At 37.8% G+C, this 24157-nt stretch overlaps 1 non-coding gene across 1 annotated transcript; it reads left to right on the top strand.

Annotated features, from left to right (window-relative positions):
- Window positions 1-424: 424 nt before the first annotated feature.
- On the top strand, window positions 425-532 carry LOC148555567 (small nucleolar RNA R71). Its single transcript, XR_015888319.1, has one exon. It is a non-coding gene; the product is annotated as a small nucleolar RNA R71 (small nucleolar RNA).
- The last annotated feature ends 23625 nt before the right edge of the window (window positions 533-24157 follow it).

Genomic DNA, 24157 nt, shown 5'->3' with positions numbered 1-24157 from the left:
TCCATGATGGATTATAGGTGTTTCCATAAGGTTCACCTAAGTAATTCACCTCTGCTATTGCAGGGTTCTCAGGATCATAAGCTTCTTCTTCAGAAGATGCCTCTTGAGTACTGTTGGATGCAACTTGCATTCCATTCAGACTCTGAGAAATCATATTGACTTGTTGAGTCAATATTTTATTCTGAGCCAATATGGCATTCAGAGTATCAATTTCAAGAACTCCCTTCTTCATAGGCGTCCCATTATTCACAGGATTCCTCTCAGAAGTGTACATGAACTGGTTATTAGCAACCATGTCAATGAGTTCTTGAGCTTCTGCAGGCGTTTTCTTTAGGTGAATGGATCCACCTGCAGAAGTATCCAATGACATCTTTGATAGCTCAGATAAACCATCATAGAATATATCCAGGATGGTCCATTCTGAAAGCATGTCAGAAGGACACTTTTTGGTCAGCTGCTTATATCTTTCCCAAGCTTCATAGAGGGATTCACCTTCTTTCTGTCTGAAGGTTTGAACATCCACTCTAAGCTTGCTCAGCTTTTGAGGAGGAAAGAACTTGGCTGAGAAAGCCGTGACCAGCTTGTCCCAAGAACTATTTCATGGTTTATCTTGTGCTCAATTGAGTGGTTTTTATCTACTCTTTATCCACTTATTCATACTATTTGCATGGTTTTACATTTGCCTTCCTAATTATGTGCTTTAATTGAAAACATGCTTCTTTGATCTTATATTTGCTTATTATTAATCCTCTCTTATCAACATTAGATGCCTTGATATGTGTGTTAAGTGTTTTCAGAGATTATAGGGCAGGAATGGCTCAGAGGATGGAAAGGAAGCATGCAAAAGTGGAAGGAATACAAGAAGTTGGAGAAATTGCTAAGCTGTCCAGCCTGACCTCTTCGCACTCAAACGGCTATAACTTTAGCTACAGAGGTCTAAATGACGCGGTTTCAGTTGCGTTGGAAAGATAAGGTCCGGGGCTTCGATTTGATATATAATATGATATAGTTTCTCTGACCCTAGGTGACGCAATCGCGTGATCCATGCGGCCGCGTCGCAGTGACGGAAAACCAGCATGGCAAAATTCGAAACCAGCAAATTCTGGACAGTTTTTGACCCAGTTTGCCGCCCAGAAAACACATATTAGAGGCTATAAAGTGGAGGAATGCATCCATTCATAGAGAGGCCTTCATAATTCACAATTTTAGGAGTAGATGTAGTTTTTAGAGAGACAGGTTCTCTCCTCTCTCTTAGGATTAGGATTTTGGACTTCTCTTAGTTTTAGGAGTGACTCTGAATCCCAGGTTCTTTATTTTTATTTAATTTATGAACTCTTCCATGTTACATATAATTTTCTTAATTAATGTTATTTGAGGTATTTCAATTTATGATTGATGTTATTGTTGCTTTACATCTGAAGGCATTTTTATTCCAGTTGATTTACTTTTTCCCTTTTGGTTTTGGTTAAGAAATCAGTAACTCAGGAGTTATCCAACTCAACAGCATAATTGTTAATTGTTATCTCGCCAATTGAATTGAACTTCAATAATCTCAATCTTTTCTTAGGAAATAAATAGGATTCGAAGATCAAACTAATTACTCCCTTGACTTTCCTTTACTTTAGTAAAGGTTGACTAAGTGGAATTAAGATTTAATTTTCATTATCATTGATAAGGATAACTTGGTCTGGACTTCCAATTTCTCTTACCTTACTAAGAGTTTAGTTTACAGTTATTTATTTATTTTATTTGTCATTTAAATATACCTGTGCCCATTGCCCAAACTCAACATTCCCCAAAAACACACTTTTTCATAATCAATAATAAGAACATACTTCCCTGCAATTCCTTGAGAAGACAACCCGAGGTTTAAATACTCGGTTATCAATTTATTTAGGGGTTTGTTACTTGTGACAACCAAAACGTTTGTACGAAGGGATTTCTGTCGGTTTAGAGACTATATCTACAACGCGACTATTTTTATGAAATTCTTTACTGGCAAAAATCCCAACGTCAGTCACATAATCATCACATTCATCATGTTCTTGGGTGCAAATGAATATCTTGGAGAAGAAATAGACTTGAGTTGAATAGAAAAATAATAGTACTTGTATTAATTTATGAAGTACAGCAGAGCTCTACACCTTAATCTATGGTGTGTAGAAACTCCACCGTTGAAAATACATAAGAACAAGGTCTAGCCATGGCCGAGAGGCCAGCCTCTAAAACGTCATCAAAGGATCAAAAGATAATCCCCAGATGAAAATACAATAGCAAAAGGTCCTATTTATAGAAAACTAGTAGCCTAGGATTACAGAAATCAGTAATTAATGCATAAATCTTCTTTCGGGCCCACTTGGTTTGTGCTTGGGCTGATCATTGAAGCTCCCATGTGTAGAGACTTTTCTTGGAGTTAAACACCAGCTTTTATGCTAGTTTGGGCGTTTAACTCTAGCTTTTGTGCCAGTTCTGGCATTAAACGCCAGAATTCTTGAGCTGACTTAGAACGCCTGTTTGGGCCATCAAATCTCGGGCAAAGTATGGACTATTATATATTACTGGAATGCCCAGGATGGCTACTTTCCAACGCAATTGAGAGCGCGCCAATTGGGCTTCTGTAGCTCCAGAAATCCACTTCGAGTGCAGGGAGGTCAGAATCCAACAACATCTGCAGTCCTTTTTCAGCCTCTGAATCAGATTTTTGCTCAGGTCCCTCAATTTCAGGCAGAAAATACCTGAAATCACAGAAAAACACAGAAACTCATAGTAAAGTCTAGAAGAGTGATTTTTATTTAAAAACTAATAAAAACTAACTAAAATATACTAAAAACATACTAAAAACAATGCCAAAAAGCGTATAAATTATCCGCTCATCAACGAGCCTCACGGCGATTCTTCGAACGGCCACGTGTAGAGATATTTTGACAGCAGAAGGGGCATTCTTTCGATGACACTCTAGTCTGACATTATCTGATAGTTAGTCTCTCACTTGTTTTAGTACACCCGAGAGCTAGGAGCTATATAGTAGTTAGGCTAGCCTGGGCGCCAGTTTAGCGGCTTTTTGTATGGGCCAGGCCCCAGGAGTGTCGTGTAAATATTAGCTGCGTAGGATGACGAGGATGTAAACTGACTTGATCTTGTGTAAACGCTACATATTTTGTTATAGTGTACATGATGTATATTATCAGCTATGTTTCTATGTTTCTTTATGCTTCCTTTTTATTTCTCTCAATATATGCCTGTTTATTTTACCTTGTTATCCGCAACGATATAAAAAAAAAGTTACTCGTAAAACTGGCATCGCTCTAACAAAGAACAGGCTCATATATTAAAAAAGAGTTAATAATTAGGAGGGATAAGTTAGTAACACTTAGCTTCTTGTATGACCATGGCATACTGAGTGTTGGGTCGTTACAACAAGTCCTGGTAGCTAACCGTTGGACTGTCCCTCTGTCGCGCATCCACAACTCGAGTTATACTTAACATAATCGTGATCGTAATCATGATCCATATCCAACACCCTCACTGGTGTATATTAACGGGGGCGAGCTCATCCGGAACTTTCACAGTGTCCGGCCACACTTACGACGTAGGGTCAACAGAGTCTCGAGTCTCCACTTGGAGCACGTGGTGGCTAGCCACTGCTTTCTTCCAGGGAAACTCGTGTCTCAGATAGTGGAAGTGCAACATTCACATTTCATTCAATAGCATATATGCATTTCATACTCAACCATAATCAATAATGGCACCGCCATAACACGGCAATAACTCAGTCATCCGGCTCATGGTTAAATCCATAACCAGCCAACTTATAACAATTACAGCCCTTAGGCTCATGGCACATACAGCACTTCCACCGCCATCCTCCGCATCTCATATATTCATCTTTGATAATCATTGATCATAACTTTTCCCTTTGCTTCATTCGCAAGTTACCACATCCCCTAGCTCCTTTCTCATTGCTAGGCATATCATAATGATTTAAGACATAAGGGGTTATATCTGAGGCTTAAAAGTATGAGATTTGGCTTTTAAAACTCAAAAATCAACTTAGAGATAAAAACAGGGCCACGCATACGCGTCCTCCACGTGCACGCGTGGATGGCCAAATGTTCATCGACGCGTATGCATCACCCACGTGCACGCGTGGATGGAAAAATAGTCAAGGGACGCCTACGCGTCAGCCACGCGTACGCGTGTGTGCGTTTGTCCCGCATGCACAAAACTGGCACAGTGTTCGTGCAACTTTCGGGAATTTTGGCTAGGCAACCATTTTAGCACATCGACGCGTACGCGTGAGCCACGCGCACGTGTGGATGGCATTTTTCTGAAAAACGACACATACACGTCAAGCAGGCCTACGCGTGGGGGGTCATGCTGCCAAAAATTTTTCTAAGTTAAAAGCTGCAAAATTCATAGATTAAACCCCCAATCTTCCAAGGGACATAACTCCTCCATTTTAAATCATTTTTCATCCGTTCTTCTAACGGTATAACCACCCCGGATCCAATTTCAGTTTTAAACATATTTAGCACAAAACGGAGATCTCGAGTTCAAGTTACGTCCTATCAAAGTATACCCAAAAACTATATTTTCATTCAAAACCACAATGTGCCATTTTCAAAACATCCTAATTTCATTCCTTTTTGAAATCAACTAAATCATACCAATTTCAACCCTCTTTGAAATCAAGGAAGGTATACCAAAAATTAACTCAAGCCTCTTCAACTCATACATTAGCATATTTAACACATTACAAGTCAACAACTCACCATTTCATCCCATCTCAATCAAATAGCCCAATATTAAATACATCAACATGGCATATACCCTTCCTCATCACAATTTCCAATCTCATCATTACCAATTAACCAACATTACACATAATCACTACCATGCTCACTCACACATGGTTCCATCCATAATTTAACCCTAATCATTCATCAAGCATATATCATAACATGCATTTTTCTCATATATCACACCATCAAGGCATCAATATTCATAATCACATATATGACCACATCATATATTTCAACCATTCAACAACATCAATAATTCAATGCCTATCTTAGGGCCTCTAGCCTAAGTATTTCCTACCACGTTACATTTTAGATACGAAAAACTGAGACCATACCTTAGCCGATTTCCTAAGCTCAACCGGAGCACTTCCAAATCACTTGTCCACAAGATCTCAAGGTCTCAACACCTCAAAAAACATATTTTTATCACCAAAAATCCCTCTTCAAGCTTCTCAAAGCCTCAATCAAGCTCCAACACCCAATTATACACAATCCTAAGCCACAATCATCATACCCATACACAACATCTCAATACCCAAATATCATAGAACAACAATTTATACTAGAATTGAGAATCTTACCACACCCAAGGTCCAAGGAGACAAGATTAATCTTCTCCTTCAAGAGAGTTGGGTCCTATAACATCAAAGAGCCCAAAATCTCAAAATTTTTGCTCATGAAACTCGAAATCAAAGCTGGAAATTCGAAGAGTAAACAGTGGATTACAGATGAGCGGATAATTTATACGCTTTTTGGCATTGTTTTTACATAGTTTTTAGTATGATTTAGTTAGTTTTTAGTATATTTTTATTAGTTTTTAATAAAAAATCACATTTCTCGAATTTACTATGAGTTTGTGTATTTTTCTGTGATTTCAGGTATTTTCTGGCTGAAATTGAGGGACTTGAGCAAGAATCAGATTCAGAGGTTGAAGAAGGACTGCAAATGCTGTTGGATTCTGACCTCCCTACACTCAAAGTGGATTTTCTGGAGCTACAGAACTCCAAATGGCACGCTCTTAATTGCGTTGAAATGTAGACATCCAGGGCTTTCCAGAAATATATAATAGTCCATACTTTGCTCGAGTTTAGATGATGCAAACTGGCATTCAACGCCAGCTCCATGCTGCATTCTGGAGTTAAACGCCAGAAACAGGTTGCAAAGTGGAGTTAAACGCCAGAATCAGGTTACAAACTGGCGTTCAACTCCAAGAGAAGCCTCTACACGTGTAAAGCTCAATGCTCAGCCCAAGCACACACCAAGTAGGCCCCAGAAGTGGATTTCTGCATCATTTACTCATTTCTGTAAACCCTAGTAACTAGTTTAGTAAAAATAGGACATTTTATTATTGTATTCAAAGGTTTTGGTGTCTCCGGTTCCCCTCTGGAGCCGAGACCAATGAACTCCATTATCACTTATTTATTTTCAATGTTAGAGTTTCTACACACCATAGATTAAGGTGTGGAGCTCTGCTGTTCCTCATGAATTAATACAAAGTACTATTGTTTTTCTATTCAATTCAAGCTTATTCTGATTCTAAGATATCCATTCGCACTTCAATATGAATATGATGATCGTGACAGTCATCATCATTCCCAACCTATGAATACGTGCCTGACAACCACTTCCGTTCTACCTTAGATTGAATGAGTATCTCTGGGATTCCTTAATTAGAATCTTCGTGGTATAAGTTAGAATCCATGGACGGCCATTCTTGAGATCCGAAAAGTCTAAACTTAAAACTTGGTGCGCAGAAATTGTGACGATTCAATTCCTTGGTAACGGCGCTAAAAACTTAATACACACGTTCATAATCTTAGTTCTTTGTCACAACTTCGCACAACTAACCAGCAAGTGCACCGGGTCATCCAAGTAATAAACCTTACGTGAGTAAGGGTCGATCCCACGGAGATTGTCGGCTTGAAGCAAGCAGTGGTCACCTTGTAAATCTCAGTCAGGCGGATTCAATTGATTATGGAGATTTAGTAATTAAAAGATAAATAAAATATAAAATAAAGATAGTGATACTTATGTAATTCATTGGTGAGAATTTCAGATAAGCGTATAGAGATGCGTTCGTTCCTCCTGAACCTCTGCTTTCCTATTGTCTTCATCCAATCATTCATACTCCTTTCTATGGCAAGCTGTATGTTAGGCGTCACCGTTGTCAATGGCTACATCCTGTCCTCTCAGTGAAAATGGTCCAATGCGTTGTCACTGCATGGCTAATCATCTGTCGGTTCTCGATCATACTGGAATAGGATTCATTGATCCTTTTGCGTCTGTCACTACGCCCAACACTCGCGAGTTTGAAGCTCGTCGCAGCCATCCCTTCTCAGATCCTACTTGGAATACCACAGACAAGGTTTAGACTTTCCGGATCTAAAGAATGGTCGTCCATGGATTCTAACTTATACCACGAAGATTCTGATTAAGGAATCCCAGAGATACTCATTCAATCTAAGGTAGAACGGAAGTAGTTGTCAGGCACGCGTTGATAGGTTGGGAATGATGATGACTGTCATGATCATCACATTCATATTGAAGTGCGAATGAATATCTTAGAATCATAATAAGCTTGAATTGAATAGAAAAACAATAGTACTTTGTATTAATTCATGAGAAACAGCAGAGCTCCACACCTTAATCTATGGTGTGTAGAAACTCTACCATTGAAAATACATAAGTGATAATGGAGTTCATTGGTCTCAGCCCCAGAGGGGAACCGGAGTCACCAAAAACTTTGAATACAATAATAAAAAGTCCTATTTATACTAAACTAGTTACTAGGGTTTACAGAAATGAGAAAATGATGCAGAAATCCACTTTTGGGGCCCACTTGGTGTGTGCTTGGGCTGAGGATTGAGCTTTAGACGTGTAGAGGCTTCTCTTGGAGTTGAACGCCAGTTTGTAACCTGTTTCTGGCGATTAACTCCACTTTGCAACCTGTTTCTGGCGTTTAACTCCAGAATGCAGCATGGAGCTGGCGTTGAATGCTAGTTTGTGTCATCTAAACTCGGACAAAGTATGGATAGATATATATTGCTGGAAAGCCCTGGATGTCTACTTTTCAACGCAATTGAGAGTGCGCCATTTGGAGTTCTGTAGCTCCAGAAAATTTACTTTGAGTGTAGGGAGGTCAGAATCCAACAGCATCTGCAGTTCTTCTTCAACCTCTGAATCTGATTTTTGCTCAAGTCCCTCAATTTTAGCCAGAAAATACCTGAAATCACAGAAAAACACACAAACTCATATTAAAGTCCAGAAATGTGATTTTTTATTAAAAACTAATAAAAATATACTAAAAACTAACTAAATCATACTAAAAACTATGTAAAAACAATGCCAAAAAGCGTATAAATTATCCGCTCATCACAATACCAAACTTAAATTGTTGCTTGTCCCCAAGCAACTGAAAATCAAATATGATAAAAAGAAGAGAATATACTATAAATTCTAAAATATCAATGAAACTTAGTTCCAATCAGAAGAGCGGGACTTGTAGCTTTTTGCCTCTTAAATAGTTTTGGAATCTCACTTTACCCATTGAAGGTCAGAATGATTGGCATCTATAGGAACTAAGAGTTCAGATAGTGTTATTGATTCTCCTAGTTCAGTATGTTGATTCTTGAACACAACTACTTTATGAGACTTGGCCGTGGCCCTAAGCACTTTGTTTTCCAGTACTACCACCGGATACATAAATGCCACAGACACATAACTGGGTGAACCTTTTCAGATTGTGACTCAGCTTTGCTAAAGTCCCCAATTAGAGGTGTCCAGGGTTCTTAAGCACACTCTTTTTTTTGCTTTGGACCTTGACTTTAACCGCTCAGTCTCAAGTTTTCACTTGACACCTTCATGCCACAAGCACATGGTTAGAGACAGCTTAGTTTAGCCACTTAGGCCAGGATTTTATTCCTTTAGGCCCTCCTATCCACTGATGCTCAAAGCCTTGGATCCTTTTTATTTACCCTTGCCTTTTGTTTTTAAGGGCTATTGGCTTTCTGCTCTTGCCTTTTGGTTTAAAGAGCTTTTGGCTTTTTCTGCTTGCTTTTTTTTTCTTTTTCTTTCTTTTTCTTTTTTTTGCTATTTCTTTCTCTCTTTTTTTTTGCTGCAAGCTTTTGTATTCACTGCTTTTTCTTGCTTCAAGAATCATTTTTATGACTTTTCAGATTATAAAATAACATTTCTCCTTTTCATCATTCTTTCAAGAGCCAACATATTTAACATTCATAAACCACAATATCAAAAGATATATGCACTGTTCAGGCATTCATTCAGAAAACAAAAAGTATTGTCACCACATCAAAATAACTAAACTAGTTTTAAGGATGAATTCAAAACCATGTACTTCTTGTTCTTTTGTTTTTAGAACATTTTTTCATTTAAGAGAGGTGATGGATTCATAGGACATTCATAACTTTAAGGCATAGACACTAGTGATCATATAGTAAAGACACAAACATAAATAAAACATAAAGCTCAAAAATCGAAAAACAGTAAAATAAATAGACAAGGAGATTAAGGAATGAGTCCACCTTAGTGAGGGTGGCGTCTTCCTCTTCTTGAAGAACCAATGGTGCTTTTGAGCTCCTCTATGTCTCTTCCTTGTCTTTGTTGCTCCTCCCTCATAGCTCTTTGATCTTCTCTAATTTCATGGAGGATGAAGGAATGCTCTTGGTGCTCCATCCTTAGTTGTCCCGTGTTGGAGCTTAATTCTCCTAGGGAAGTGTTGATTTGCTCCCAATAGTTTTGTAGAGGAAAATGCATCCCCTGAGGCATCTCAGGGATTTCATGGTGGGGAATTTCCTCATACTCTTGTTGAGGTCCATGATCTCTTGTTTGCTCCATCCTTTTCTTAGTGATGGGCTTGTCCTCTTCAATGAGGATGTCTCCCTCTATGTCAAATCCAGCCGAATTGAAGAAGTGGCATATGAGGTGAGGAAAGGCTAACCTTGCCCAAGTGGAGGACTTGTCAGCCACCTTGTAAAGTTCTTGAGGTATAATCTCATGAACTTCCACCACCTCTCCAATCATGATACTATGGATCATGATGGCCCGGTCTATAGTAACTTCAGACCGATTACTAGTAGGAATGAAAGAGCGTTGAATGAACTCTAGCCACCCCCTAGCCACTGGTTTGAGGTCATGCCTTCTTAATTGAACCGGCTTGCCTCTTGAGTCAATTTTCCATTGAGCTCCTTCCTCACATATGTCTATGAGAACTTGGTCCAATCTTTGATCAAAGTTGACCCTTCTTGTGTAGGTGCGTGCGTTCTCTTCCATCATTGGCAAGTTGAACGCCAGCCTTACATTTTCCATACTAAAATCTAAGTATTTCCCCCGAACCATGGTAAGCCAATGCTTTGGATTTGGGTTCACACTTTGATCATGGTTCCTAGTGATCCATGCGTTTGCATAGAACTCTTGAACCATTAGGATCCCGACTTGTTGAATGGGGTTGGTGAGAACTTCCCAACCTCTTCTTCGAATCTCATGTTGGATCTCCGGATACTCATTCTTTTTGAGCTTGAAAGGAACCTCAGGGGTCACTTTCTTCTTGGCCACAGCTTCATAGAAGTGGTCTTGATGGACCTTTGAGATGAATCTCTCCATCTCCCATGACTCAAAGGTGGAAGCAATTGCCTTCCCTTTCCTCTTTCTAGAGGTTTCTCTGGCCTTAGGTGCCATATATGGTTATGGAAAAACAAAAAGCTATGCTTTTACCACACCAAACTTAAAATGTTTGCTCGTCCCCGAGCAAAAGAAGAAAGAAAGTAGTAGAAGAAGAAGAAAATGGAGGAGATGGGGGAAGAAGATGTATTCGGCCAAGGAGAAGAAGAGAGGGTTGTGTTATGTGAAAATGAAGAAGGAGTGAGGGGTTTATATAAGAGTGACGGGGGTGTAGGGTTCGGCCATTAGGGTTGGGTTTGGAAGGGAAATTAGTTTGAATTTTGAAGGTAGGTGGGGTTTACGGGGAAGAGAGGATGGATGTGAGTGGTGAAGAGGTGATGGGAAAGAGTGATTGAGGTGATTGGTGAAGGATATTTAGGGAAGAGAGTTATGAAAAGGTGTGAAGAGGAGAGAAGAAAAAGTGGGGATCCTGTGGGGTCCACAGATCCTGAGGGCAAAAACTTGGTGCGCAGAAATCATGATGGTTCCATTCCTTGGTAATGACGCTAAAAACTTAATATGCACGTTCATAATCTTAGTTCTTTGTCACAACTTCGCACAACTAACCAGCAAGTGCACTAGGTCGTCTAAGTAATTAATCTTATGTAACGACCCAATTTCTGGTACGTCATGATCATACTAGAAACTGAGCGCTACCAACTTGTCTACCTATCTATTATCTATTATTTATTATATGAGCCTGATTCGTTGTTAAAAGCGTAGTTATTTTGTGAGGTACTTTTTTTTTAAAACATTTGGATTAATAAACAGAATCATTCATAATCAATTCACAGATAATAATAGATAAAATAGTTATAAACAACTACACATAAATACATCTCAAGCATTTGTTAACATTCCGTGATCCAGCCTTTATTAGAGTAAAGATCTTTAGTTAGAATACCCCTAGATATAGCTAAATAATATCTATATACATATATATCTATATATATATATATATATATATATATATATATATATATATATATATATATATATATACAACATCCCAGGCCCTGACCTGTTCAAGAAGTCCCTAAGCTGGCGCCCAGGCTAGCCTAGACTCTATACTCACCTAGTCCCTCTAAACTACTAAAGCGAGGGAAACTACGTTCTAGGTCTTCAAAACTCAAGTCAAGTGGAACGTCATCAAAAAAATAGAACATCATCTGCTACTCCTCTGCACGATCAGACTTTTCCACAAGACGTCTCTCTGGTACCTCATGAAGTAGCCACATAATAGGAATCTCGTACACAGGATTTAGGTTAAAGTGCGCATACGAACGGGGTGCAGACGTTGGCTGGTCTCACAGTATATACATGTAAACAGAGAACCATATTTACCCTAGACTCCGAAGACTATCTAGAGCAGAATCCTCTTCTTGCGAACAGTCATCAGCGAACTATGGTAAGGTACTCTTACTTCCATCTGAAGGGGGAAGGGAGAGAGAAGGGGTAAGAACTGGGGAGTTCTTAGTAGGGTCGGGGTTATTAGTTAAGTTCATTAATTTGTGTCGCTTAGCAGATATATATAGCAGAATACCAAGAAGTGGTGAACAGAAGAAACAGATAAATAGAGAAAATAGAAAGAAAAACACAAACAAAAGAATACAATAAAACAAAACACAGACACAGAGAATAGAATGAAAACAAAGAAAGCATACATTCAAACAACAATCATAACAGAGGAAATGCGCAACCAAGTATGATGCATGTCTGTCCTATGCAGGCCATGAGCTCACGTGTCGGTTTACACCCTGCAACCCAACATTACCCAGGAACTAGTCCTAGATATGGCTTTATTTTCTGTAGGTGAACTTCGGCCTACAGAAATAGCACTCCCGTAAGTGAACTTCGGCTTACAGGAATAGTTTAAGCACAACACAACAACTTTCTATAGGTGAACTTCGGCCTATAGAAATGACACCTCTGTAAGTGAACTTCGGCTTACAGAAATGGTTTAATCACAACAACTTTCTGTAGGTGAACTTCGGCCTACAGAAATAGCACCTCTGTAAGTGAACTTCGGCTTACAGAAATAGCGCCCCTGTAAGTGAACTTCGGCTTACAGGTATCACAACTCTCTGTAGGTGAACTTCGGCCTACAGGAGCAACACCCTGAGATACACAATTGATATTTACTGCAGGTGAACTTCGGCCTACAGGAATAACAACTTACTGTAGGTGAACTTGGGCCTACAGGACCTCTAGGGCCAATAGAAAAGCATCAGATGAACATATAATAGAATATCATGCCACAAGGCTTAACTCTTTATCTTTATACTCTTCTCCTCTATTCTCTTTGTTATATTACTCTTTTCTCATTATCATCATTCAATATCATTCTCATTGTTCATCATTACTTTCACATTCTTATGCAGTACTTCTTTCTTTCTCTGTATCTCTTTACTCTGTTTTAATTACTTTGTTCTCTGCATCTCTTTTCTCTTCTCTGATTACTCTTTTCATCTGTATCTATATTACTCTTTTTCTCTTTATCTCTTTACTTTACTCTGGTTACTCTGTTCTCTGTGTTTCTTTACTCTGCTCTGATTTCTCTGTTTAACGTATGTATTTAAAGCTTATGTAAATTTCGGTATGAATAGTTAGTCCGTCCCAGGTATAGGTTCATTAAGTCTATACTGAAACAGTTTAACTTTTCATATAATACCTAACCCTAGTCACGACTCAAGTACTAACTAAGTTGCCCTAGTTCGTTTACTATTCTCTGTCTATTTTTCTGTCATTAAAACTTTACAGACTTTTTCTTCGATTTTTATCTTTTCTTCAACTTTTTATCTTTTATTTATCTTTGCCTCACTAATATGTTTTTACCACTCCCTAAGTGTTTTATGAAGGTAATTATGAGATTCTGCACTTAAAGTTGTCTTTCTAAAGCTTTTACAGAAAACTGCCTTTTTCGCATTATTTTATTATTTTTATTAAAATATTATTTTTAATTAAATATTATTATTTAATATTTTATTATTATTTATTATTTTATTAATATATTTTCGAAAATTAACTTTACCTTTAACCTTTAACCTTTAAAGTTCACTTTTTACCACCCGTAACTTTTAATATTTCTACTTTTACCACCCTAACTTTCAGAAATTACTAAATAACCCCTCAAACACCAAAATAATTACTTCCTTGCCCTTTTATGAATCAAAAAGGTGTTCTTCATTGTTCTTCACCACACTCAAAGTGTTCTTCATGTTCTTCATAAATTCTTCAGATTCTTTCTCTGTTTTTACCCGTTTTTCAGTCTTTTCAGCAACCGATTTTTACCATAATTCAAAATAAAATTGCAGCCACTAAAACCCCATCTTTTCTACATGATTTTAACACAAATTGAACCCCAATTTAAGGTCTAGGGTTCGTTTTTCCAGCAGCCATGAAGAACACAAATTCAAAGTTGAATATGATCAAATTTCATCAAATTTTCACCAAAATTTCAACAAGAATTACTCATACAAACAATCAATTTCAAGCACAGCCAAACCATATCATAATCACACAACTCAAACACAATCAACCAAGATTAAATTCGTCAATCCCTAGCTTGATTTGCTGCTCCGAATTCGGTTAGACTTTCAGGTGGTCCTTAAGCACTTTTTCCTCCTAAAACACATCAAGAACAACTTTAAATCCACAAACTCTCAACTGACCAAATATCCCTCAGCATGTTAGGAAGAGATATCTCACCTTAGACTTGCTGAAAATTAATGTTTCTTGGCCCTCAAGTCAAGTTAAGCATGATTCCTAAGGAAGAACATCAAGAAAACACATGTTTGGCATGGTTTTCCTTGAAAACCGAATTTAAATGGGAAAGGTACAGCCATCTAACCTTATTTCCAGCCTCGATAAGTTACATGGTTATGTAGAGGAAGAAGAGAGGATCATTTTGGTGAAATCGGAGTTTTGATTTGAGTTTTAGTTTAGAAGAAATCAAGATTTGAAGATTAAGTGTTCATGAAGTTTTCTCTCTTTTCTCTCCTTTCAATTTTGGCCAAAATGATGAAATGAGACAGCCTTGGAGGTCTTGGGGGTGTAAGGTGAGTTGTGATTGGTTGGCTTGGAGGTGGGTTAAAATAATATTAAAATATCTCAGGTGTACAACTACTAAAACTAGATGTATCAGAACACTTGTAAAAACATCTCTAAAAATTATTTTCTGAGCTACTAGCATAAATGACACTAGTAACATATTTATTATGAGAATAAAACATGAATAATGAGGCCTTAGCATTGTTAAAGTCAGCAGAGAGTGCTGGTGTTAAATTGCACCAGTAAACCGTAAACCCGGTTAAACCGATTTTTAGTTTTTAACAAAAACAGACCAGGTAACCTTATAATATCATTCAAGCATTTTCTAATACTAATATAATGATAATATTATACTATTATCTCTCTCCTCTCATGAATCGAGTCCGGTTCATCAAACAGAGACTATTTACGAAAATCAGAATCAAAACTGCCAACCGATACGGTTCAAAAACTTGGTTCTTCGCGATTGCATTATCGAGCTTGCCTCAAAGGAGGTTCTAGCTTAAGGATGACATAATGATAATGAGGATTGAGATACTTGATGATATAGCAGAGGTGTTCCCTTTACTGATCTTCTGGAGAAATCCGTACTTTTAGAAAAGATCTCATGTACTCGAAAATCAGGGTTGTTACATTCTACCCTCCTAAAAGAAAATTTTGCCCTCAAAATTTCACTCACGTGCAAGAATCCTTCTTCAAGCGGTCTATTTCCTTCAAGCCATCCTGATGAAGAGATCGGTCCGTTCCTTACAGCATCTAAATATCACATAGCCATGGCCTTGGAGATCATAACAGCTATAAGAATAGTTGTGCCTCTCACGAATTTGTCGTTCGGAACTTGATTAAACCATGCCTATTCATAGTCATTGAGGTCTTATCCGCACCAAACAATCAATATTAAGGTGATCAGTCTTAATATCTCAAGTTAAGCACGAACATTCCCAAAATGAGCACTCATAGACATTCATGCCAAATGTATCTTGAAGATACCCTAACAGCATGGGACACACAAGCAGAGTATGCAATGAAGCATAGTCAGTCCACTCCCCAGGCCCTATTGGGAACGAACTGCTCTGATACCAAATTGTAACGACCCAATTTCTGGTACGTCAAGATCGTACTAGAAACTGAGCGCTACCAACTTGTCTACCTATCTATTATCTATTATTTATTATATGAGCCTGATTCGTTGTTAAAAGCGTAGTTATTTTGTGAGGTACTTTTTTTTTAAAAACATTTGGATTAAAAAATAGAATCATTCATAACCAATTCACAGATAATAATAGATAAAACAGTTATAAACAACTACACATAAATACATCTCAAGCATTTGTTAACATTCCGTGATCCAGCCTTTATTAGAGTAAAGATCTTTAGTTAGAACACCCCTAGATATAGCTAAATAATATCTATATACATATATATATATATATATATATATATATATATATATATATATATATATATATATATATATATATATATATATATATATACAACATCCCAGGCCCTGACCTGTTCAAGAAGTCCCTAAGTTGGCGCCCAGGCTAGCCTAGACTCTATACTCACCTAGTCCCTCTAAACTACTAAAGCGAGGGAAACTACGTTCTAGGTCTTCAAAACTCAAGTCAAGTGGAACGTCATCAAAAAAATAGAACATCATCTGCTACTCCTCTGCACGATCAGACTTTTCCACAAGACGTCTCTCTGGTACCTCATGAAGTAGCCACACAATAGGAATCTCATACACAGGATTTAGGTTAAAGTGCGCATACGAACGGGGTGCAGACGTTGGCTGGTCTCACAGTATATACATGTAAACAGAGAACGATATTTACCCTAGACTCCGAATACTATCTAGAGCAGAATCCTCTTCTTGCGAACAGTCATCAGCGAACTATGGTAAGGTACTCTTACTTCCATCTGAAGGGGGAAGGGAGAGAGAAGGGGTAAGAACTGGGGAGTTCTTAGTAGGGTCGGGGTTATTAGTTAAGTTCATTAATTTGTGTCGCTTAGCAGATATATATAGCAGAATACCAAGAAGTGGTGAACAGAAGAAACAGATAAATAGAGAAAATAGAAAGAAAAACACAAACAAAAGAATACAATAAAACAAAACACAGACACAGAGAATAGAATGAAAACAAAGAAAGCATACATTCAAACAACAATCATAACAGAGGAAATGCGCAACCAAGTATGATGCATGTCTGTCCTATGCAGGCCATGAGCTCACGTGTCGGTTTACACCCTGCAACCCAACATTACCCAGGAACTAGTCCTAGATATGGCTTTATTTTCTGTAGGTGAACTTCGGCCTACAGAAATAGCACTCCCGTAAGTGAACTTCGGCTTACAGGAATAGTTTAAGCACAACACAACAACTTTCTATAGGTGAACTTCGGCCTATAGAAATGACACCTCTGTAAGTGAACTTCGGCTTACAGAAATGGTTTAATCACAACAACTTTCTGTAGGTGAACTTCGGCCTACAGAAATAGCACCTCTGTAAGTGAACTTCGGCTTACAGAAATAGCGCCCCTGTAAGTGAACTTCGGCTTACAGGTATCACAACTCTCTGTAGGTGAACTTCGGCCTACAGGAGCAACACCCTGAGATACACAATTGATATTTACTGCAGGTGAACTTCGGCCTACAGGAATAACAACTTACTGTAGGTGAACTTGGGCCTACAGGACCTCTAGGGCCAATAGAAAAGCATCAGATGAACATATAATAGAATATCATGCCACAAGGCTTAACTCTTTATCTTTATACTCTTCTCCTCTATTCTCTTTGTTATATTACTCTTTTCTCATTATCATCATTCAATATCATTCTCATTGTTCATCATTACTTTCACATTCTTATGCAGTACTTCTTTCTTTCTCTGTATCTCTTTACTCTGTTTTAATTACTCTGTTCTCTGCATCTCTTTTCTCTTCTCTGATTACTCTTTTCATCTGTATCTATATTACTCTTTTTCTCTTTATCTCTTTACTTTACTCTGGTTACTCTGTTCTCTGTGTTTCTTTACTCTGCTCTGATTTCTCTGTTTAACGTATGTATTTAAAGCTTATGTAAATTTCGGTATGAATAGTTAGTCCGTCCCAAGTATAGGTTCATTAAGTCTATACTGAAACAGTTTAACTTTTCATATAATACCTAACCCTAGTCACGACTCAAGTACTAACTAAGTTGCCCTAGTTCGTTTACTATTCTCTGTCTATTTTTCTGTCATTAAAACTTTACAGACTTTTTCTTTGATTTTTATCTTTTCTTCAACTTTTTATCTTTTATTTATCTTTGCCTCACTAATATGTTTTTACCACTCCCTTAGTGTTTTATGAAGGTAATTATGAGATTCTGCACTTAAAGTTGTCTTTCTAAAGCTTTTACAGAAAACTGCCTTTTTCGCATTATTTTATTATTTTTATTAAAATATTATTTTTAATTAAATATTATTATTTAATATTTTATTATTATTTATTATTTTATTAATATATTTTCGAAAATTAACTTTACCTTTAACCTTTAACCTTTAAAGTTCACTTTTTACCACCCGTAACTTTTAATATTTCTACTTTTACCACCCTAACTTTCAGAAATTACTAAATAACCCCTCAAACACCAAAATAATTACTTCCTTGCCCTTTTATGAATCAAAAAGGTGTTCTTCATTGTTCTTCACCACACTCAAAGTGTTCTTCATGTTCTTCATAAATTCTTCAGATTCTTACTCTGTTTTTACCCGTTTTTCAGTCTTTTCAGCAACCGATTTTTACCATAATTCAAAATAAAATTGCAGCCACTAAAACCCCATCTTTTCTACATGATTTTAACACAAATTGAACCCCAATTTAAGGTCTAGGGTTCGTTTTTCCAGCAGCCATGAAGAACACAAATTCAAAGTTGAATATCATCAAATTTCATCAAATTTTCACCAAAATTTCAACAAGAATTACTCATACAAACAATCAATTTCAAGCACAGCCAAACCATATCATAATCACACAACTCAAACACAATCAACCAAGATTAAATTCGTCAATCCCTACCTTGATTTGCTGCTCCGAATTCGGTTAGACTTTCAGGTGGTCCTTAAGCACTTTTTCCTCCTAAAACACATCAAGAACAACTTTAAATCCACAAACTCTCAACTGACCAAATATCCCTCAGCACGTTAGGAAGAGATATCTCACCTTAGACTTGCTGAAAATTAATGTTTCTTGGCCCTCAAGTCAAGTTAAGCATGATTCCTAAGGAAGAACATCAAGAAAACACATGTTTGGCATGGTTTTCCTTGAAAACCGAATTTAAATGGGAAAGGTACAGCCATCAAACCTTATTTCCAGCCTTGATAAGTTACATGGTTATGTAGAGGAAGAAGAGAGGATCATTTTGGTGAAATCGGAGTTTTGATTTGAGTTTTAGTTTAGAAGAAATCAAGATTTGAAGATTAAGTGTTCATGAAGTTTTCTCTCTTTTCTCTCCTTTCAATTTCGGCCAAAATGATGAAATGAGACAGCCTTGGAGGTCTTGGGGGTGTAAGGTGAGTTGTGATTGGTTGGCTTGGAGGTGGGTTAAAATAATATTAAAATATCTCAGGTGTACAACTACTAAAACTAGATGTATCAGAACACTTGTAAAAACATCTCTAAAAATTATTTTCTGAGCTACTAGCATAAATGACACTAGTAACATATTTATTATGAGAATAAAACATGAATAATGAGGCCTTAGCATTGTTAAAGTCATCAGAGAGTGCTGGTGTTAAATTGCACCAGTAAACCGTAAACCCGGTGAAACCGATTTTCAGTTTTTAACAAAAACAGACCAGGTAACCTTATAATATCATTCAAGAATTTTCTAATACTAATATAATGATAATATTATACTATTATCTCTCTCCTCTCATGAATCGAGTCCGGTTCATCAAACAGAGACTATTTACGAAAATCAGAATCAAAACTGCCAACCGATACGGTTCAAAAACTTGGTTCTTCGCAATTGCATTATCGAGCTTGCCTCAAAGGAGGTTCTAGCTTAAGGATGACATAATGATAATGAGGATTGAGATACTTGATGATATAGCAGAGGTGTTCCCTTTACTGATCTTCTGGAAAAATTCGTACTTTTAGAAAAGATCTCATGTACTCGAAAATCAGGGTTGTTACATCTTACGTAAGTAAGGGTCGATCCCACGGAGATTGTCGGCTTGAAGCAGGCTATGGTCACCTTGTAAATCTCAGTCAAGCAGATTCAATTGATTATGGAGATTTAGTAATTAAAAGATAAATAAAATATAAAATAAAGATAGTGATACTTATGTAATTCATTGGTGAGAATTTCAGATAAGCGTATAGAGATGCGTTCGTTCCTCCTGAACCTCTGCTTTCCTATTGTCTTCATCCAATCATTCATACTCCTTTCTATGGCAAGCTGTATGTTAGGCGTCACCGTTGTCAATGGCTACATCCTGTCCTCTCAGTGAAAATGGTCCAATGCGTTGTCACTGCATGGCTAATCATCTGTCGTTTTCTCGATCATACTGGAATAGGATCCATTGATCCTTTTGCGTCTGTCACTACGCCTAGCACTCGCGAGTTTGAAGCTCGTCGCAGCCATCCCTTCCCAGATCCTACTCGGAATACCACAGACAAGGTTTAGACTTTCCGGATCTAAAGAATAGCCGTCCATGGATTCTAACTTATACCACGAAGATTCTGATTAAGGAATCCCAGAGATACTCATTCAATCTAAGGTAGAACGGAAGTGATTGTCAGGCACGCGTTCATAGGTTGGGAATGATGATGACTGTCACGATCATCACATTCATATTGAAGTGCGAATGGATATCTTAGAATCAGAATAAGCTTGAATTGAATAGAAAAACAATAGTACTTTGTATTAATTCATGAGGAACAGGAGAGCTCCACACCTTAATCTATGGTGGGTAGAAACTCTACCGTTGAAAATACATAAGTGATAATAGAATTCATTGGTCTCACCCCCAGAGGGGAACCGGAGTCACCAAAACCTTTGAATACAATAATAAAAAGTCCTATTTATACTAAACTAGTTAATAGGGTTTACAGAAATGAGTAAATGATGCAGAAATCCACTTCCGGGGCCCACTTGGTCTGTCCTTAGGCTGAGCATTGAGCTTTACACGTGTAGAGGCTTCTCTTGGAGTTGAACGCCAGTTTGTAACCTGTTTCTGGCGTTTAACTCTACTTTGCAACCTGTTTTTGGCGTTTAACTCCAAAATACAGCATGGAGCTAGCATTGAACGCCAATTTGCGTCGTCTAAACTCGTTCAAAGTATGGACTATTATATATTGCTGGAAAGCCCTAGATGTCTACTTTCCAATGCAATTGAAGTTTTGTAGCTCCAGAAAAGCCACTTTGAGTGTAGGGAGATCAGAATCCAACAGCATCTGCAGTCCTTCTTCAACCTCTGAATCTGATTTTTGCTCAAGTCCCTCAATTTCAGCCAGAAAATACCTGAAATTATAGAAAAACACAAAAACTCATAGTAAAGTCCGAAAATGTGAATTTTTATTAAAAACTAATAAAAATATAATAAAAACTAACTAAATCATACTAAAAACTATGTAAAAACAATGCCAAAAAGCGTATAAATTATCCGCTCATCATAACACCAAACTTAAATTGTTGCTTGTCCCCAAGCAACTGAAAATCAAATAGGATAAAAAGAAGAGAATATACTATAAATTCCAAAATATCAATGAAACTTAGTTTCGATCAGATGAGCGGGACTTGTAGCTTTTTGCCACTTGAATAGTTTTGGCATCTCACTTTACCCATTGAAGTTCAGAATGATTGGCATCTATAGGAACTCAGAGTTCAGATAGTGTTATTGATTCTCCTAGTTCAATATGTTGATTCTTGAACACAGCTACTTTATGAGTCTTGGTCGTGGCCCTAAGCACTTTGTTTTCCAGTATTACCACTAGATACATAAATGCCACAGACACATAACTGGGTGAACATTTTCAGATTGTGACTCAGCTTTGCTAAAGTCTCCAATTAGAGGTGTCCAGGGTTCTTAAGAACACTCTTTTTTTGCTTTGGACCTTGACTTTAACCGCTCAGTCTCAAGTTTTCACTTGACAACTTCACGCCACAAGCACATGGTTAGGGACAGCTTGGTTTAGCCGCTTAGGCCAGGATTTTATTCCTTTAGGCCCTCCTATCCACTGATGCTCAAAGCCTTGGATCCTTTTTATTTACCCTTGCCTTTTTGTTTTAAGTGCTATTGGCATTTTGCTCTTGCCTTTTGGTTTAAAGAGCTTTTGGCTTTTTCTACTTGCTTTTTCTTTTTCTTTCTTTTTTTTCGTTATTTTTTTCTTTTCTTGTTTTTTTCTGCAAGCTTTTGTATTCACTACTTTTTCTTGCTTCAAGAATCATTTTTATGATTTTTCATATTATCAAATAACATTTCTCCTTTTTCCTTATTCTTCAAGAGCCAACATATTTAACATTCATAAACCACAATATCAAAAGACATATACACTGTTCAGGCATTCATTCAGAAAACAAAAAATATTGTCACCACATCAAAATAATTAAACTAGTTTCAAGGATGAATTCGAAACCATATACTTCTTGTTCTTTTATAATTAAAACATTTTTCATTTAAGAGAGGTGATGGATTTATAGGACATTCATAGCTTTAAGACATAGACACTTAAACACTAATGATCATATAATAAAGACACAAACATCAATAAAACATAAGGCTCAAAAATCGAAAAACAGTAAAATAAATAGACAAGGAGATTAAGGAATGAGTCCACCTTAGTGAGGGTGGTGTGCTCCTCTTCTTGAAGAACCAATGTTGCTTTTGAGCTCCTCTATGTCTCTTCCTTGCCTTTGTTGCTCCTCCCTCATAGCTCTTTGATCTTCTCTTATTTCATAAAGGATGATGGAGTGCTCTTGATGCTCCACCCTTAGTTGTCCCATGTTGGAGCTTAATTCTCCTAGGGAAGTGTTGATTTGCTCCCAATAGTTTTGTGGAGGAAAATGCATCCCCTGAGGCATCTCAGGAATTTCATGGTGGGGAATTTCCTCATACTCTTGTTGAGGTCCATGATCTCTTGTTTGCTCCATCCTTTTCTTAGTGATGGCCTTGTCCTCTTCAATGAGGATGTCTCCCTCTATGTCAATTCCAGCCGAATTGAAGAGGTGGCATATGAGGTGAGGAAAGGCTAACCTTGCCCAAGTGGAGGACTTGTCAGCCACCTTGTAAAGTTCTTGAGGTATAATCTCATGAACTTCCACCTCCTCTCCAATCATGATACTATGGATCATGATGGCCCGGTCTATAGTAACTTCAGACCGGTTACTAGTAGAAATGATAGAGCGTTGAATGAACTCTAGCCATCCCCTAGCCACTGGTTTGAGGTCATGCCTTCTTAATTGAACCGGCTTGCCTCTTGAGTTAATTTTCCATTGAGCTTCTTCCTCACATATGTCTATGAGGACTTGGTCCAATCTTTGATCAAAGTTGACCCTTCTTGTGTAGGGGCATACGTTCTCTTCCATCATTGGCAGGTTGAACGCCAGCCTTACATTTTTTGGACTGAAATCTAAGTATTTCCCCCGAACCATGGTAAGCCAATGCTTTGGATTCGGGTTCACACTTTGATCATGGTTCCTAGTGATCCATGCGTTTGCATAGAACTCTTGAACCATTAGGATCCTGACTTGTTGAATGGGGTTGGTAAGAACTTCCCAACCTTTTCTTCGAATCTCATGTCGGATCTCCGGATACTCATTCTTTTTGAGCTTGAAAGGAACCTCAGGGATCACTTTCTTCTTGGCCATAACTTCATAGAAGTGGTCTTGATGGACCTTTGAGATGAATCTCTCCATCTCCCATGACTCAGAGGTGGAAGCAATTGCCTTCCCTTTCTTCTTTCTAGAGGTTTCTCTGGCCTTAGGTGCCATATATGGTTATGGAAAAACAAAAAGCTATGCTTTTACCACACCAAACTTAAAATGTTTGCTCGTCCCCGAGCAAAAAAAGAAAGAAAGAAGTAGAAGAAGGAGAAAATGGAGGAGATGGGGGAAGAAGATGTATTTGGCCAAGAAGAAGAAGAGAGGGTTGTGTTGCGTGAAAATGAAGAAGGAGTGAGGGGTTTATATAGGTGTGAGGGGGGTGTAGGGTTCGGCCATTAATGTTGGGTTTGGGAGGGAAGAGAGGATGGATTTGAGTGGTGAAGAGGTGATGGGAAAGAGTGATTGAGGTGATTGGTGAAGGGTATTTGGAGAAGAGAGTTATGAAAATGTGTGAAGAGGAGAGAAGAAAAAGTGGGGATCCTGTGGGTCCACAGATCAAGTGGGGTCAAGGACTTAACATTCCTGCTCTAATTAGGCGTGTAAAACGCCCTTGCTGTGTAATCCTGGCGTTTAACGCCAGGCAGATGCTTGTTTCTGGCATTAAACGCCAGCTTGGTGCCTGTTTCTGGCGTTAAACGCCAGACAGATGCTTGGTTCTGGCGTTTAAACGCCAGACTACTCTCCTCCAGGGTGTGCTGTTTTCAATGCTATTTTTCAATCTATTTTTGATTTTTCAGTAGTTTTTGTGACTTCACATGATC

Source organism: Arachis ipaensis, chromosome B6 (assembly GCF_059453495.1).
Source record: "Arachis ipaensis isolate K30076 ecotype BB chromosome B6, ASM5945349v1, whole genome shotgun sequence".
NCBI lineage: Eukaryota > Viridiplantae > Streptophyta > Magnoliopsida > Fabales > Fabaceae > Arachis > Arachis ipaensis.
The sequence above is the reverse complement of the archived record's forward strand: the minus strand, read 5'-3'. Positions and strand labels throughout refer to the sequence as shown.